Raw genomic sequence first — 14934 nt, 5'->3', positions numbered from 1 at the left:
ATGGCCATCATGGATGCAGGCACTTGACCAACGAGCTATATATTCCCAGGTTTTAATTTATAAACGTTCTGATTCTTCAAACACCTAATTTTTTTTTTTTTGGTTTTTCGAGACAGGGTTTCTCTGTGTAGCTTTGCGCCTTTCCTGGGACTCACTTGGTAGTCCAGGCTGGCCTCGAACTCACAGAGATCCGCCTGGCTCTGCCTCCCGAGTGCTGGGATTAAAGGCGTGCGCCACCACCGCCCGGCCAAACACCTAATCTTAAAAAAACTAAATCATGTTGGGAATCAGGTCATTCTTAACTATCCTAAGGAGTAGAACAATTATCCTGAACGAAACATTATTCATTTTTCCTATTTTATTCACAGCTATTTTGAGGCCATTGCAACCCAAGATAAATGCTGTGAAACATTGAGGACATTAAACTATAGACATGCACAAATGTTCTTCAGTGATATCTACACTTTCTCATTTAACAGAGCTACTACTAGGGAATAAAGGCTCCCTAATTCCAAAGACATTTTAATAGATACTAAAAGTGGTACACAGGGTAAGATGGACATTTACATACAGGATAAACGCAAACGTTTATTATCTGGAAAAAGAAAAGCATAAAGAAAGGGTAAGTAAAATGTAGATCAAAAACAGTATTAAAAAACAAATTACTAGCCAGGCAGTGGTGGCTCATGTCTATAATTCCAGCACTGGAAAGAAAGGTACAGGCAGGCTGAGGTCCACCTAACCCTAACCGCGAGTTCTAGGAAAGCCAGGGCTATACAGAGAAACTGTCTTCAAACACCACAAAGGAGGAGAGGAGGAGGAAAGAAAAACACACCACTCTCATTTATAATGATTTGTGTAAATTAGGGAGGTAGGAATGCGCTGAAAGGCCATGTAGACTTAGGCTGGACCTGGAACTCTTGTGGGGCCAAAGATGGACACTGAAATCTTGATCCTCCTGCCTCCTTTCCCAAGTGCTGGGATTACAAATGGACGTTAGGATTACAGGTGTCACCTATTCACCTGTTTATAGGGTGATGGGAAATCAACCCAGGACTTGTGATTCGAGGCAAGCACCTGACCGACTAAGCTACAAATCCAGCTCCACTTTGTCTTTTTTTTTTAAGACAAGGTTTCTCTGTGTAGCCCTGGCTGTCCTGGAACTCACTTTGTAGACCAGGCTGGCCTCAAACTCAAGAGATCCACCTGCCTCTGCTGGGATCAAAGGTGTGCACCACCACTGCCCAGCCCACCTTGTCCTTTTTGACACCCCAAATCGTTTTTCTCTTGACATCTTTACAAAGTTACTATCTTTGCAACTTTTCCAAAAAAGGTTGTATTTATTTGTTTTTTTTTCGAGACAGGGTTTCTCTGTGTAGTTTTAGTGCCTTTCCTGGATCTCTCTGTAGACCAGGCTGGCCTTGAACTCACAGAGATCAGCCTGGCTCTCTGCCTCCCAAGTGCTGGGATTAAAGGCAGGCGCCACCACCGCCCGGCAAAAGGTTTTATTTTTAATCAGGCATATATTCACACAATGACTACTCAGGAACAACCTACTGATTAATATACAAAAATATGCTAAGTAAAAGCCCCGTACACAAAAGAATGCTTATCTATTGATTCCATTTAAGTTCTTTGATTTAAAAAAAAAGGGAGGGGGACTAGGTAGGCTTCTACAGGAATTGACATGAACTATCAAGGGAACTTTGTGGGTGTTAGCAATATTCTACATTTTGATAGCTTTAGATTATAGAGCTGTTTCTCCCTTTTCCAGACACAGGATTTTGCTATTATGTGGCCAAGGCTGGCTTTAAAAACTTCCTGGAATTTAAGATGTACAACCTTGTGCATCACTTCTTTGTTAAAACTTATCAAACAGAAGCCAGACTTGTCTTAAACCTGTAATCCCAGCACTAGTCTGAGGTGGGAGGTAAATTAGCAATTTGTCAGTCTGGGCTACAAAGTGAGGCTTTAAAAATCAGAGTATGGAGCTGTATTTAATATGTGGAAATACTAAAAGTGTAGCTCTTACGGTGCTGAGGTCTGAAATACACATTAGTAAAACGGCTGGAAGCTAAGGCACCATGTTAGCCGGGGAATCTAAGATGGACTTGTCACTCTGATTTCTTTGGTAAGAATCATATTAAAAACCCTGGGAGAGAAACAAATTGATTATCTGATTTATCTTTATTATCTACAATTTTATTTAAACATTCTTTCCTACTTAAGATGAACGCCTCAGGCCTTATTGGCATGACCAGTAAGTACAAGCTTGTTCTCGTATCTCAGACTATTTCTGCCAGGCTAGTTCATACAGACCACATGCTCCTTTCCTGAGCACTCGGTAGGGGAAAAGAGTTAATCAGCTCTCACTCAGACTGAGCATTTAATAATGGTAAAACACGGCAGAACACTGAACAACCTAACATACCCATCACAAAATTGAGTTCAGTCTGTTCAAACACCCCGAGCCAGGTAAACGATGTCCCCGACCGACGCATTCAAGATGTATGATACTTTCGTCCTCACTAACTGCTGGCAGCGAACACAGTACTTGATAAGCCGCATCCACCTACCCTTCGCCCTCTTTCTGCCCCGCGATCACGGCGAGGACCAGAAAACGAAGCCATGGTGACTAATCTCCAGGCTTCAGGGGGACTGGGGTAAATGAAAGCGACTTGGCCCAATCAGGAGCGCCGCAGGGGCGGGGCAGCAGCGCCGAGGTTTCCAGAAGGGGCCAAAGGCCTACCCGCTTGCTACTTGACACCCGGGCTTCCCCGCCGCCGGGCCCCGGAGTGAGGTCAACTTTCCTCCACCAGAGGGGGACCGCGCTCTCCGCACTCCCCCTCCGCCCGCAAGAATCCAGCCTCCTCCCAGCTGTCACCAGATGCCGGCTCGAGGCCCGCCCCGCTCCATTCATAACCCGGCGCCCCGGCCGCCGCAGCCCGCCGCGCCGCCCGGCCAGCCGGCATCACAGCCCCCCAGCGGGCACTGAGACCCGGACGGGGCGGCGGGACCCGAGCCCCTCGGGGCTGCCGCCGGGGCCCCCTCCCCGGAAACAGCAATGCACCACGGGAGCGGGGTGGGGGCCGCACGCCGCCGGCAGCGGGACGGCGACCCCCGCCAGCCTGCCTGCCTGCCCCCGAGCGCGGCCCCACGCGCACACGCCCCCTCGCCCAACCGCGGCTGCCGGCGGCCGCCCAGGGTCGCCAGGTGCCCGGCCGCCGCCGCCGGGGCCACCGGCAGCCGCCACACACGCCGCCGGCCGCCATGTTCGAGGCCGCCGGCTGCGGGGCACTGCGGGGACACCGAGGGCGGCGTGGCCCAGCCCAGGCGCCCGACCCTCCCGCGCCCCCTCGAGCCCGGTACTCACGTGAGATAACGGCCCAAAGAGTCGGGTAAAGCGTCTTCTCTTTTTCGGCGGAATTTTTAAAGAGGGATGTGGTTACCTTGAGCAGAAATACCCAAGGCGGCCTGGGCCATAGGCTGCGGGGACGACGTGGGGGAAACGCGCGGCACCGACACCAGCTGAGCAGCAGTGGCGGCGGCAGCCGAACCGGAGAAATGGAGCGGCGCGAGAGAGGAGAGAGGAGAGAGAGAGGGGGGAAGGCGCGAACCGAGTGGGGAGAGGATTCAGCCTCGTCACACCGCAGAGCAGCAGAGCGAGAAAGGAGGAGAGGAGCCGAGCGGGAGGCGACGACCAGGGAGAGAAACGGAAACACCGCGGCCGAGAGTTGAGCCAGAGAGTGTGGGAAGGCGGCACCAGCGCCGCCAGTATTTATACCCAGGGGGCGGGGCCTGCCGACGTCACAGACGGCCGGGCCGCCGCGCGAGAGGGGTGGGGCCAGCTGCGGCCGGGGAATGTGGGAGGGGCGGAAGAGGAAGGCTAGCCTGGCGCAGCGACGGCAGCGAAGGGCGGGGACCGCTGGGCCTGGCAGGTGCTGGCCGGCCGGGCGCTTCCCGCCCTCGCGCGGCCCGGCCCGCCGCTCCCCAGCGGGCTGGTTGACGCGTAAGGCGGGGCCGAGGGCGCGCTGCCCGCCTGATCGCCCGGCGCGCCCCCGCCCTTGCGGCGCCTGCGCTCTACGCTAGCGGAGCGAGCGATCCGCTTTGTGAGCCCCGCGGCTGGTGCGTGCTGACCGCAGCCTCCGGGACCGCCCTGGGTCCTCGGCTGGGCGACACCTGTAGTTCAGGGGAGGCCGGGGAGCGCCATCACTGGGCTTGCTCCCTGCAGCTCGCTAGGTTGTGTGGCCACCGTGGACTGTGCCCGCGGACTGGATTCCGAGGGAGAGGTTCCCGCCTCTCCGCGGGATGCGGAGCTCCTTTATGGAAACGAGTTTCCCCGTGGCTATCAAGGACCAGTCCGGTGTGGTTACAGAGGCTTTGATCGCGCCGGAATGTTTCTCAGGGTTCGCGTGTTGCAATATGGTGCAGTAGAATTTTTTTTTTAAAGTGTGGCTTTTCTTTGTCTTCATTTTCAAAAAGCGTTGATGCAGTCCCAGCCCTGTTAAAACAGGGCCAGTGTGAAGACATTGCCGAAGTTACATGACTTTAAGGCCCATCTCTTTAACATACTGTATTTCCCTTTAGAAGTCATTTATATATATTTTATTCTTATGTGCATTGATGTTTTGCGTGCAGGTCAGATCTTTGAGTTACAGACAGTTATTAGCCACCATGTGGGTGCTGGGATTTGAACCCGGGTCCTTTGGGAGAGCAGTCAGTATCCTTAACCACTGAGCCATCTTTCCAGCCCACCATTTTGATTTTTTTTTATTCTTTTGTTTCTCAAGAGAAGGTTTCTCTGTCCTGGAACTCGCTCTGTAGACCAGGTTTGTCTTGCACTCAAGAGTTCTTCCCTGCCTCTGCCTCCCACGAGCTGGGACTAACGGCATGTGCCACCACACCTGGCTTTTCTATTCTTTTTTTTTTTTTTTTTCTTTTTTTTGGTTTTTCGAAACAAGGTTTCTCTGTGTAGTTTTGGTGCCTGTCCTGGATCTCACTCTGTAGACCAGGCTGGCCTCGAACTCACAGAGATCCGCCTGGCTCTGCCTCCCGAGTGCTGGGATTAAAGGCGTGTGCCACCACCGCCCTAAATTTTTTTTTAATTTTTTGTTTGTTTGTTTTTTTGTTTTCTGAGACAGGGTTTCTCTGTGTAGCTTTGCGCCTTTCCTGGAACTCACTCTATAGCCCAGGCTGGCCTCAAACTCACAGAGATCCTCCTGGCTCTGCCTCCCGAGTGCTGGGATTAAAGGCGTGTGCCACCACCACCCAGCACAACTTTTCTATTCTTTAATAACTTTTATTACCAAATCAAGATGACCTATGTAGCTTTTAAGTTTTTGGTTTTGGATTTTTTGTTTGTTTGTTTTTGGTTTTTTCCCCTCTCTCACGTTTAAAAGCCATTTCCCGGGGTGAGGGATTTAGCTCAGTAGGAGAGCGTTTGCCTAGCAAGTACAAGGCCCTGGGTTAGGTCCTCACCTTGTGGGGTAGGAGGACGAAATAAAAGCCATTTTCTAGTTGGGCCCGGTAAAGGCAGAAGATGGTGGATCTCTGAGTTCGAGTCCAGCCTGGCCTAAAGAGCAAGTTCCAGGACGCCTGAACTACACAGAGAAACCCTGTCTCGAAAAAGCAAAACAAACAGAGGCCATTTTAGCACTAGCTGTCACTCAGACCTCCCCTGCTAAAGCTTTACAGCTCCATACTCAGCACAAATGAATGGGAGCGGATGGGCAGACTGGGCTGTACAATGTAGCTTAAGCTGACCTCCAATTTAACTAGCCTCCTTCCTCAGCTCTAAGGCTGAGATTACAGGCCTGTGCCGTGCTTATGATGCCCCTCCAGGTTAAGATCTTTTAAAGTCAGACAGACTCGGAACACCGCCCCACCCCCATTCTTCCACTCCATTTAACTTGTAAGCGGCACAGTGATTAAAAATCATCAAAATGGAAAGGAAGAAAGCTCTTGCAGATTTGGTAAAGCCAGAGTGCTTCAGAAGTAGAGAGCACTGGGTGGAAGTCGGGAGCTGTGGACTCAACTCCTGATCTTGTTCTTCCCTGTTTTTCTTGACATAGCTTTCTTTTTCTTCCTCCTTCCTCCCCTCCCCTTTTCCTTTTTTTAAGACAGGATGTTAATATGTAGTCTATGCTGGCCTTGAAGTCATGTCAATCCTGACCTAACCTCTGGAGTGCTAGGATTCGAGGTTATGAGCCACCCTGCCCAGCCTCCTGCACTTTTAGTAAATTCTGATCAGAACCCAGCAACTTCCCAAGGAGGTTCCTCCCCCTGAACACACCATTTGATATTTTCTTAGAATTGAGCAGGAGAAATGGAACATGTATAAAACAACCAAATTGTTGGCAGATAACAAGGTAAGTGTTGCAAGGAACTAAGTAGAAGGAAGAAATAACTTCAGCTAACTGAGGGTTCCCTAGGAAACAGTTCCAAGTGAATCCTAGGGCTTGTGTTCCCGGGAAACGGGATTCTGAGAGCCAGTGTTCTGGCAGAGGAAAAGGGTGAAAGGAGGCACAGAAATGGGTAGGTTGGGAAACTGAGAGAGGCCTTTTCGGCTCCACTTTAGAGGCATGGTTGGTTGCAAAGGAGAATGAAAAGTTCCATGTGGGGAGAACAAGGGAATCCGTGGCTGATATGTAGAATTGAATTGCATTGCAAAATAAAAAAATAAAATAAAATAAAAAATAAAAAAAAGAAATATTTTAAAATATGTTCAACATCTTTCTCAATTAAATAAATGAAAATTAAAACTAAAAAAAAAAAAGTTCCATTAAGGTGAAATCAGGAAGGGGTTAGAACTTGGCCTTCATTCTAGAAGCCTTTTAAATAGGGATATAGGCCATATGGTGTAGCACGAATCTTAAGCACAAATCTTATTAATAAAATCAAACCTGGAGCCAGGTATTGGGGTGAACGCTGGAAGATCAGAGAAGCAGAACAAGCCACAGCTTCCTCACCTCACCAGTTCCTCAGCTGATCCTGTTTCCTCAGACTGGATGCCTCTCAGCTGAACTGTGCTGCTCCAAAGGCTAAAAGCTTAACCACATAGTTCCTGGTCCTCACGCCTTATATACCTATCTGCTTGTTGCCATCACTTCCTGGGATTCACGAGTCACCATGCCTGGCTGTTTCCAGTGTGGCTTTAAACTCACAGAGATCTGGATGGATCTCTGCCTCCCAAGTGATAGGATTAAAGGCGTGTGTGCCACCATTTTCTGGCCTCTATATCTAGTGGCTGTTCTGTTCTGTTCTCTGACCCCAGATAAGTTTATTAGGGTGCACAATATTTTGGGGAACACAATATCACCACAGGGTGGTGGTGGCGCACACCTTTAATCCCAGCACTTGGGAGGCAGAGGCAGGCGGATCTCTGTGAGTTCAAGGCCAGCCTGGGCTATAGAGTGAGTTCCAGGAAAGGCACAAAACTACACAGAGAAACCCTGTCTCGAAAAAACCAAAACTGCCGGGCGGTGGTGGCGCACGCCTTTAATCCCAGCACTCGGGAGGCAGAGCCAGGCGGATCTCTGTGAGTTCGAGGCCAGCCTGGACTACCAAGTGAGTCCCAGGAAAGGCGCAAAGCTACACAGAGAAACCTTGTCTCGAAAAACCAAAAAAAAAAAAGAAAAAAAAAAAAGAAAAAACCAAAACCAAAAAAAAGGGGGGACATAATATAGAATATTATACTCATAGTGTCGTATCATACACGTGACTACATACCATGATATGCTACTGTTTTTATTTGATTCGTAGTCTCACTCATAGCCCAGACCTCCCAGTCCTCCTGCCTTTGTTTCCCTACTGCTGGGGTTATAGGAGCATGTCACCATATCCAAGTAAAAGGATGTTTTAGAAAAAGATTACTCAGTGGATTACAAAGAGGTAGATAGACTGTTTGGCAGAAACAAGCAAAATCTTACTAAGAAATTCAGCGTGTTGGTTCACACCTGTAATCCCAGCACTAGGAAGGCAGGGGCAGAAGGCAAGTTCCAGGCCAGCCAGCTCTACACAGTAAGACCCTGCCTCAAAACAACAGTGATACCAACCATCCACCAAATCAGCCAAAACAGATACAGTGGTGCACACCTGTAAGCCTAGCACAAGGGGCGGTAAAAAACAGAAAGATTGCCATAAATTTAAGACCAGTTCTAGTCCAGCCTGGATGATGGGCGATCCTGCCTCAAAGGAAAGACCCACACTCAGGTAGTCCTTGGAAAGGGGAGATGTAGAGCCTTTTGGATGTGAGTTTGGGAGTCTTTATTATAGACACAATTGAAGTGTTGTAGTATTAGGAGATGGAAGATAAGCGTAATACCTACAGAAGAGCCTGGGAGAGGGGCATGGGCAGAAAAGGCCAAGAGGACTGGCTGAAGAAATAGAGAATTAGAATAGTGTAATATCAAGCCATTTAAGAGCAGGGTGTTGAGGCCAGGAGTTTCTCTGTCCACCCGGCCTCAGTGTCCGGACGAATCTCTCCCACCCGAGGCCTCACAGCCGCTTATAAAATAATCACTCAGAGGCTTAATGTTAATTACAAACGGTATGGCCTATGGCTCAGGCTCATTATTAACTAGCTCTTATAACTTAATTCAACCCATTTCTATTAATCTGTGTTTTGCCATGTGGCTTCATGGCATTACCTGTTCTCTCACATCTTGCTTCTCCTGGCGGTGGCTCACAGCTGCTGCCTGACTCCATCCTTCTTCATCTCCATCTTCAGTTTGAATGTACCGCCTAACCTTATTCTGCTTCCTCGCCATTGGCCAAACAGCTTTATTTATCAGCCAATGGGAGCAACATATATTCACAGCATACAGAAAGACATCCCACAGCAGGGTGTTCATTTTAATATAGAATGAGTTGTCATATCCCTGAAACAGGATGAAAAGGGCTTCTAAGTGTTAGCAAATGGAATAATGTTGATAACCTCCAACCTCATATTGTTTGGATGGTTATCACATAGGCATTGGGAAAGACAATTTTGAGAGTTATTCCCATTTTAGAAAACACTACAAAGGTGGGAAGAAAATAGACTGAGTTTTGACAGGGAGAGCATTTGAGAACCCAGTGCAGTCATTGGTGGAGGAAAGGGTCTGAGAAGTTGTTTGAGACTTTCCATTGCACAATTTCAGTGGCGTAGGAGGGTAGGGGGTTGCAGAGGTTCAAGCGATGAACAGCTGAAGTCTGGAATGTTGACCTCTCCTGGTGGTAGGGCACTGGACTAGGGCCTAATCCAACATCTGCACCAGGAAGGATTCAGCAACATTAATTGAAACTATGTAGCCATGTAATGAGTACTTGTGTATTCAAATTGAAAGAATAATGTTACCTTTGAATGGACACATGGAAACTTGAAAATTGCACTACATTGGAATAGACAACATAGTAGAGAACTAATGGAGTGATAACTATCTAATGAGAACAGCATATTTAATTATGTTTGAGGTTTGGGATTTGGATTATTTTGCCAAGTCAGGTTACTCATACAGAAATCCACAGGCAGTGCCAGTGAAAATACTATTAAATAGACAGCCCCAAGGTTAAAATCATAATTACATTCACACTGAGATCATTCTGATTCGTTGATTCAAACCTTCTTACTTTTGTGCCAACAGATAGAAAAGATTAAATCAATTTATAGATAAAGGTAAGTCACTCAAAAATAGCTAATAGGTAAGCCTAAAATCACTGTCTTCTAACAGAAATCTCATGTAGTCACGTAAGTAAATGTGACCAATAGTAATTGAGAAAGGAAAAAAAATCAGCTAATGAGGGCTGTGATTGAATGCTTAAGCCCTGATGTAACAGTATTAGGAGGTGGGACTTAATGAGAGGTGATTAGATCATAAGGATAGAGTGGCTGGATGAATGCCATTATGAAGGGAACAAGTTCCTTCTAAGGGGACAAGTTCAGTTCCCCCACCTTCCTGTCATTCTCCAGACCTCCTTGTTCTATTAGGAGACCTCACAGCAAGAGTGTCGTTATTAGATCCAGCCCCTTCATCTTGGGCTTCCCAACCTCTAGAACTATGCGTCAATACATTTGTATTCATTATGAATTATCCAGTCTGTGATATTTTGTTACAGCAACATAAAACAGGACAGTGTCAGAAGTTAAGGCTAGCCTGGACTACATAGCAAGACCCTATTGATGGGAGGAGGGTTGTTAATGCAAATTTTTATTACTAAAGAAATTACTAGAGTATTCCCCATTCTATAAAAACCTGAAATGTATACATTTTGAGTAAAATATTGACATTTTGAAGCATCATGAAGGCAGTGTGTGCAGCTCAGAGGTAAAACATCGCTTAGTATGTACAAGCCCCAGGTTGGAGCCTTAGTACTGCCAAAAAAGCATCCAAACAAAAAGACAAAAAATGGAAAATCTCTGGTAGTCAGGTATAATATTGCATGTGTAATCAGTACCTGGGAGATAGCAACAGGAGAATCAGGAGTTCAAGGTCATCCTCTGCTTCATAGTGAGATAGAGAGCAGTGTGGGCAACCTGAGACTTTAGAGATTGTGTGTGTGTGTGCATGCATATGTGCACGTGTGTTACAGGTAACAGAACTGACTCCCACAAGTTGTCTTTCGGTCTCCATATATGCACTATAGTATACACACATGCATGTACACACACATATACCACAAATATCGATAGTAATTTATAGTAAAAATAAATATTGTTAAAAATTACTTTGCCAGGTATAAATAAAGTTCAGGTTATATACTGTTCCTTCTGAAATGAATATGTAAAAAGAGTATCCCCCTTTTTTTTTGGTTTTTTGAGACAGGGTTTCTCTGTGTAGCCCTGGCTGTCCTAGAACTCACTCTGTACACCAGGCTGACCTGAACTCAGAGATCCACCTGCCTCTGCTCCCCAAGTGCTAGGATTAAAAGCATATACCATCAGTATCCCTTTATTTTATAAATGTAATTCTTTTTCTTGGGTTGGTTTTCACCTTGGATAAGGATTACTTTTATTATGTATTTATTTATACAAAATGTAGGGCCAGATCAATAGGGTCATATGGCATTCAGGCGTAGCGATTCCCCGCATCCCAGCACCAGCCATCAGCCAGATTCACATCTACCTACAGACAGCATGCATGGCCAACAAAGGGGACCAGAGCCTGGTTTCATCTCCAAGTGTGGGAAATGACAACTGTCCTGTTTTATTTCAGTGGCTGTGTGTGTCACTGGATGTAGGTCAGCATTTTAACTTTCCTGAGTGACCTGGATGGTTTCTGTGATAAGCGAGTCATAAGTAATACTCTGACGTCTTTTGTTACTTCAAGAAACAACAGATTACTCACTGTTAATTTAAGAGGACTGATTTAGAAATAGACGTCAGAGGCCAAATTGATAATCCAGTTTTACAAATTAAATGCAATTTACATGACCCATAAGTCTCATGTTATGTCTCCCTGTGTTCTTCGGAAGTTAGCAAACCCTTGGAAAATTAATTTCATTTGCATTCTGTTGCCAGGCATTGTCTGATAGCAGGACATTGTTTGTGGGGTAGTACAATACATAGTCAGATAGGTTTGTAGCTCCCTTATCTCAAAAGAGTTACCTGGCAGATAGCCTAGCATTTGTGGTGGGGCTTAGAAAATAGAGGCTCCAAGTCAACTTCTTTGCTTGAATTGTGGTTCGCTCTATATTCTTTTATAAGTAGCTTAGCTTCAGTGAACTAATTCTGCTGCCTAAATGATTGTTAATAACGGTATCAAGGCCATGGACATAGCTAAGCTGGTAAAGGCACCTGCTGCCAAGGCTGTGAACCTGTGTTCAATCTCAGGCACCCGCACAGTAGGAGAGAATCAACTCCACCAAGCTGTCCTCTGCTATTCACACAAACAAAACAAAATAAACAACAAACAAAACAAAATCAACAACAACACCCCCAAAATTCTGACGGGCTGAAGGTGTATCTCAGTTGGCAGAATGTTTACCTGGGATGTAAGGGGCCCTGGTTTCAGTTTCCAGCACCCCATGGTGGCTCACAACTGTAACTCGGTTCCGGGCATCCAACACACTCTTCCAGCATGCTCAGGAACCAGGCACACATATGGTGAACAGGCATGCGTTCAGGTCACCCATATACATAAAACAAATTAAAAACAACAGCAAAAGAAGAAAATGGGGAGGGAGAGAAAAGGGAATGAAAGAAAGGGGTTGACTGGTTCTCGGCCTTTCGGTAAGATCAAGTGTAGAAAGAAAGGGGGCTGCAGAGGTGGCTTGGAGGTTAAAAGCACCTGCTGCTCTTCCGGAGGACCTGAGTTCAATTCCCAACACCCACATGGCAGCTCACAACCATGTGTAATTCCAGTTCTCAGGGATCCATGAGCCTGGTGTACAGAGCAAGTTCCAGCACAGCTGGAGCTACACAGGGAAACCTTGTTTCAGAAATCAAAAACAAGAAAAATGAAAGAGTGATAATAGATTAGAAGGAAAATGGAAAATAGAATTGGGTACCGTGGTACAGCCTATACTCTGTCACTAGAGAGACAGAGGTGAAGGCTGGGAACACGAGGCCAGCCTAGGCAAAGTGGTAAGAGGTCCACATCTAAATTGCGTGTGTGTGTGTGGTGTGTGTGTGTGTGTGTGTGTGTGTGTGTGTGTGTAAACAAGACACTATCTGAGATGGTAGACACGATGCTTAAGTGATTCGTGTTAGTAAATCTTCTAAGCTTGTCATGTGGCTCATCCATTACTCCTTTCACAAAGGAGAAAACAGAAACAGAAACCTGCTTAAGACCATGTAGCCAAACAGAAAGGATCGGGTTCATGTTCTGAAAATGTCTGATATGGCCTGTGATCCCAGCACTTGAGAGGCTGAGGATGGAGGATCCTGAGTTGGTCCAGCTTGGACTACATGGTAAACTTCAGGCAGGCAGGCCTGAGCTACAAAGTAAAACACTTCTCCCCCAAAGACAGCTAATTTACTGAGCCCAGTTTAAAGCAAACATTTCAGCTCTATTGACTCTCTGGATCACTTTGGCCATAGAGTGTCAAGCTCCAGCAGGTAAATGAGAAATTATAATGACAGTCAGGGTAAGGTCAGTGAGATCTCTCAGCCAGCCAGACAGTTCAGTACCTCCTGAGTTTCTACCAGATTGGGTCTGAGCCTTCTTGTGGGCCTTTAAATATCTTGTCTGATGTAACAGTTATTGCCTGACCTTTGTGAACAAGGCATTTTCTTTAGGGCAAGAACTTCATTTTTTATTCTTTGAGAATTTAATACGTGTATATAATGGAATATAATTGTATCAACCTCCATTTCTTCCCTCTAGTCCACCTCATATTTGATTTTCTTTTTCAATTGTACAGAACACTCAGTACAGAGTCATGTGCATGACTTCTAATGACTTGCTAACAGAATTACTGGCAATGACATAGAATGTCTCATGCAGCAGAAGGCTGTCTTGTAAGTAACTTTACCAGGAGGGAATGTTTGCATTGAGAACAGGTTGGACCAGGAGGGACCCCCTGGACACTATCCTTCCTTAATCATGATGTATTTATTTCATATTTCAAAAAAGAATTTAGCAATATTTTAAATGCATACTAACTGTGGTGGTTTGAAAGAAAATGGCCTCCAAAGGGAATGGCAATATTAGGAGGTGTGGCTTTGTTGGAGGAAGTGTGTCACTGTGGGGGTAGGCTTTGAGGTCTTTTTTTCTCAAGCTTCCCTCAGTGTGACAGTCAGTTGAATTTCTGCTGCCTTCTGGTCAAGATGTAGCCAGCACTACATCTGTCTGCAGGGTGCCATGCTCCCTGTCATGATGATAATGGACTAAACCTCTGAAACTGTAAGCAAGCCACCTCAATTAAATATTTTCTTTATAAGAGTTAACATGGTCATGGTATCTCTTCACAGCAATAAAACCCCTAAGACACTAACATGTAAAGTACTTGTATTTTTTTTTGCTTATTTGTATTAAAATCAGGATACTTTTAACCAGTGATTGACCATTTGGTCACCTCCTCCTCTTTAGGGGAAATCACTACTTATTTGGGGGAGGGAAGGCTTTGCTGAACAATATGTGAACACATAGTTCACATGCTCCCAGCACTTGGGATCCTGAGGCAGAAGCTGTGCATTTGAGGACAGCTAGAGCGACATAATGAGTTCCAGGTGAGCCTGGCTTACAGTGTGGGACCATATCTCACGGAACAAGGTGCTAGTTCGGAACAAGAAGGCCTAGCAGGTGAAGGTGCTTGCAGGACAAACCTGATGAGTCACCTAAGAAGCCAGATGTGCAAATGTGCATCTGTAATCCCAGCACTCCTACGGGCAGAACGGCTTGGAAGCTCACAAGCCAGCTAGCAGGAGTGTCCATCCAGTGCCTGGGAAACAGGAAGAGAGATCGTCTTAGTTACTGTTCCATTTCTGTGATGAGACACTATGGCCAAGGCATCTTCTAGATGGAAGGGCTGGCTTATTTTGAGTTTATGGTGTTCTAGAGAGATGGGTCCACATCACCATCACCATCACAGCTTGGAATCATGGCAGCAAGCACTAGCCATAGCAGCAGGAACAGCTAAGAGCTCACGTCTCCAACATCAGCACGGAACAGAACAAACTTGAAATGACACAAGTTTACGTTTTCAAACCCCACATACTTCCTTCAGCAAGGTCACATCACCCAAGCGTCCCCAAACAGGGCCACTAACTGAGGACTAGTTATTCAAATACTGGAGACTAAGGGGGGCATTTATCATTCAAACCACCACACTCTACTCCCTGACCCCCATAGTTTCATGGGCATATCGTAGTGCAAGAAATGTCTCTAGGACCCTGACATTAATCCACGCACATATGAACACCTGATTTTTGACAAAGAAGCCAAAACTATACAATGGAAAAAAGAAAATATCTTCAACAAATGGTGCTGGCATAACTGGATGTCAACATGTAGA

At 46.2% G+C, this 14934-nt stretch overlaps 1 protein-coding gene across 1 annotated transcript in view; it reads right to left on the bottom strand.

The window, feature by feature from the left end:
* Azin1 (antizyme inhibitor 1) overlaps positions 1–3866 on the bottom strand; it is a 31105-nt gene extending 27239 nt beyond the window's left edge. Inside the window, exon 1 of the mRNA XM_059246843.1 lies at positions 3374–3866. The gene's annotated coding sequence lies outside the window, so the exon portion shown is untranslated. The remainder of the gene's footprint in view (positions 1–3373) is intronic.
* Between the last annotated feature and the right edge of the window lie 11068 nt (positions 3867–14934).

The sequence above is a fragment of the Peromyscus eremicus genome, chromosome 20 (assembly GCF_949786415.1).
Source record: "Peromyscus eremicus chromosome 20, PerEre_H2_v1, whole genome shotgun sequence".
In the NCBI taxonomy this organism is placed as follows: domain Eukaryota; kingdom Metazoa; phylum Chordata; class Mammalia; order Rodentia; family Cricetidae; genus Peromyscus; species Peromyscus eremicus.
This window is presented reverse-complemented; position numbering and strand designations above follow the sequence as displayed.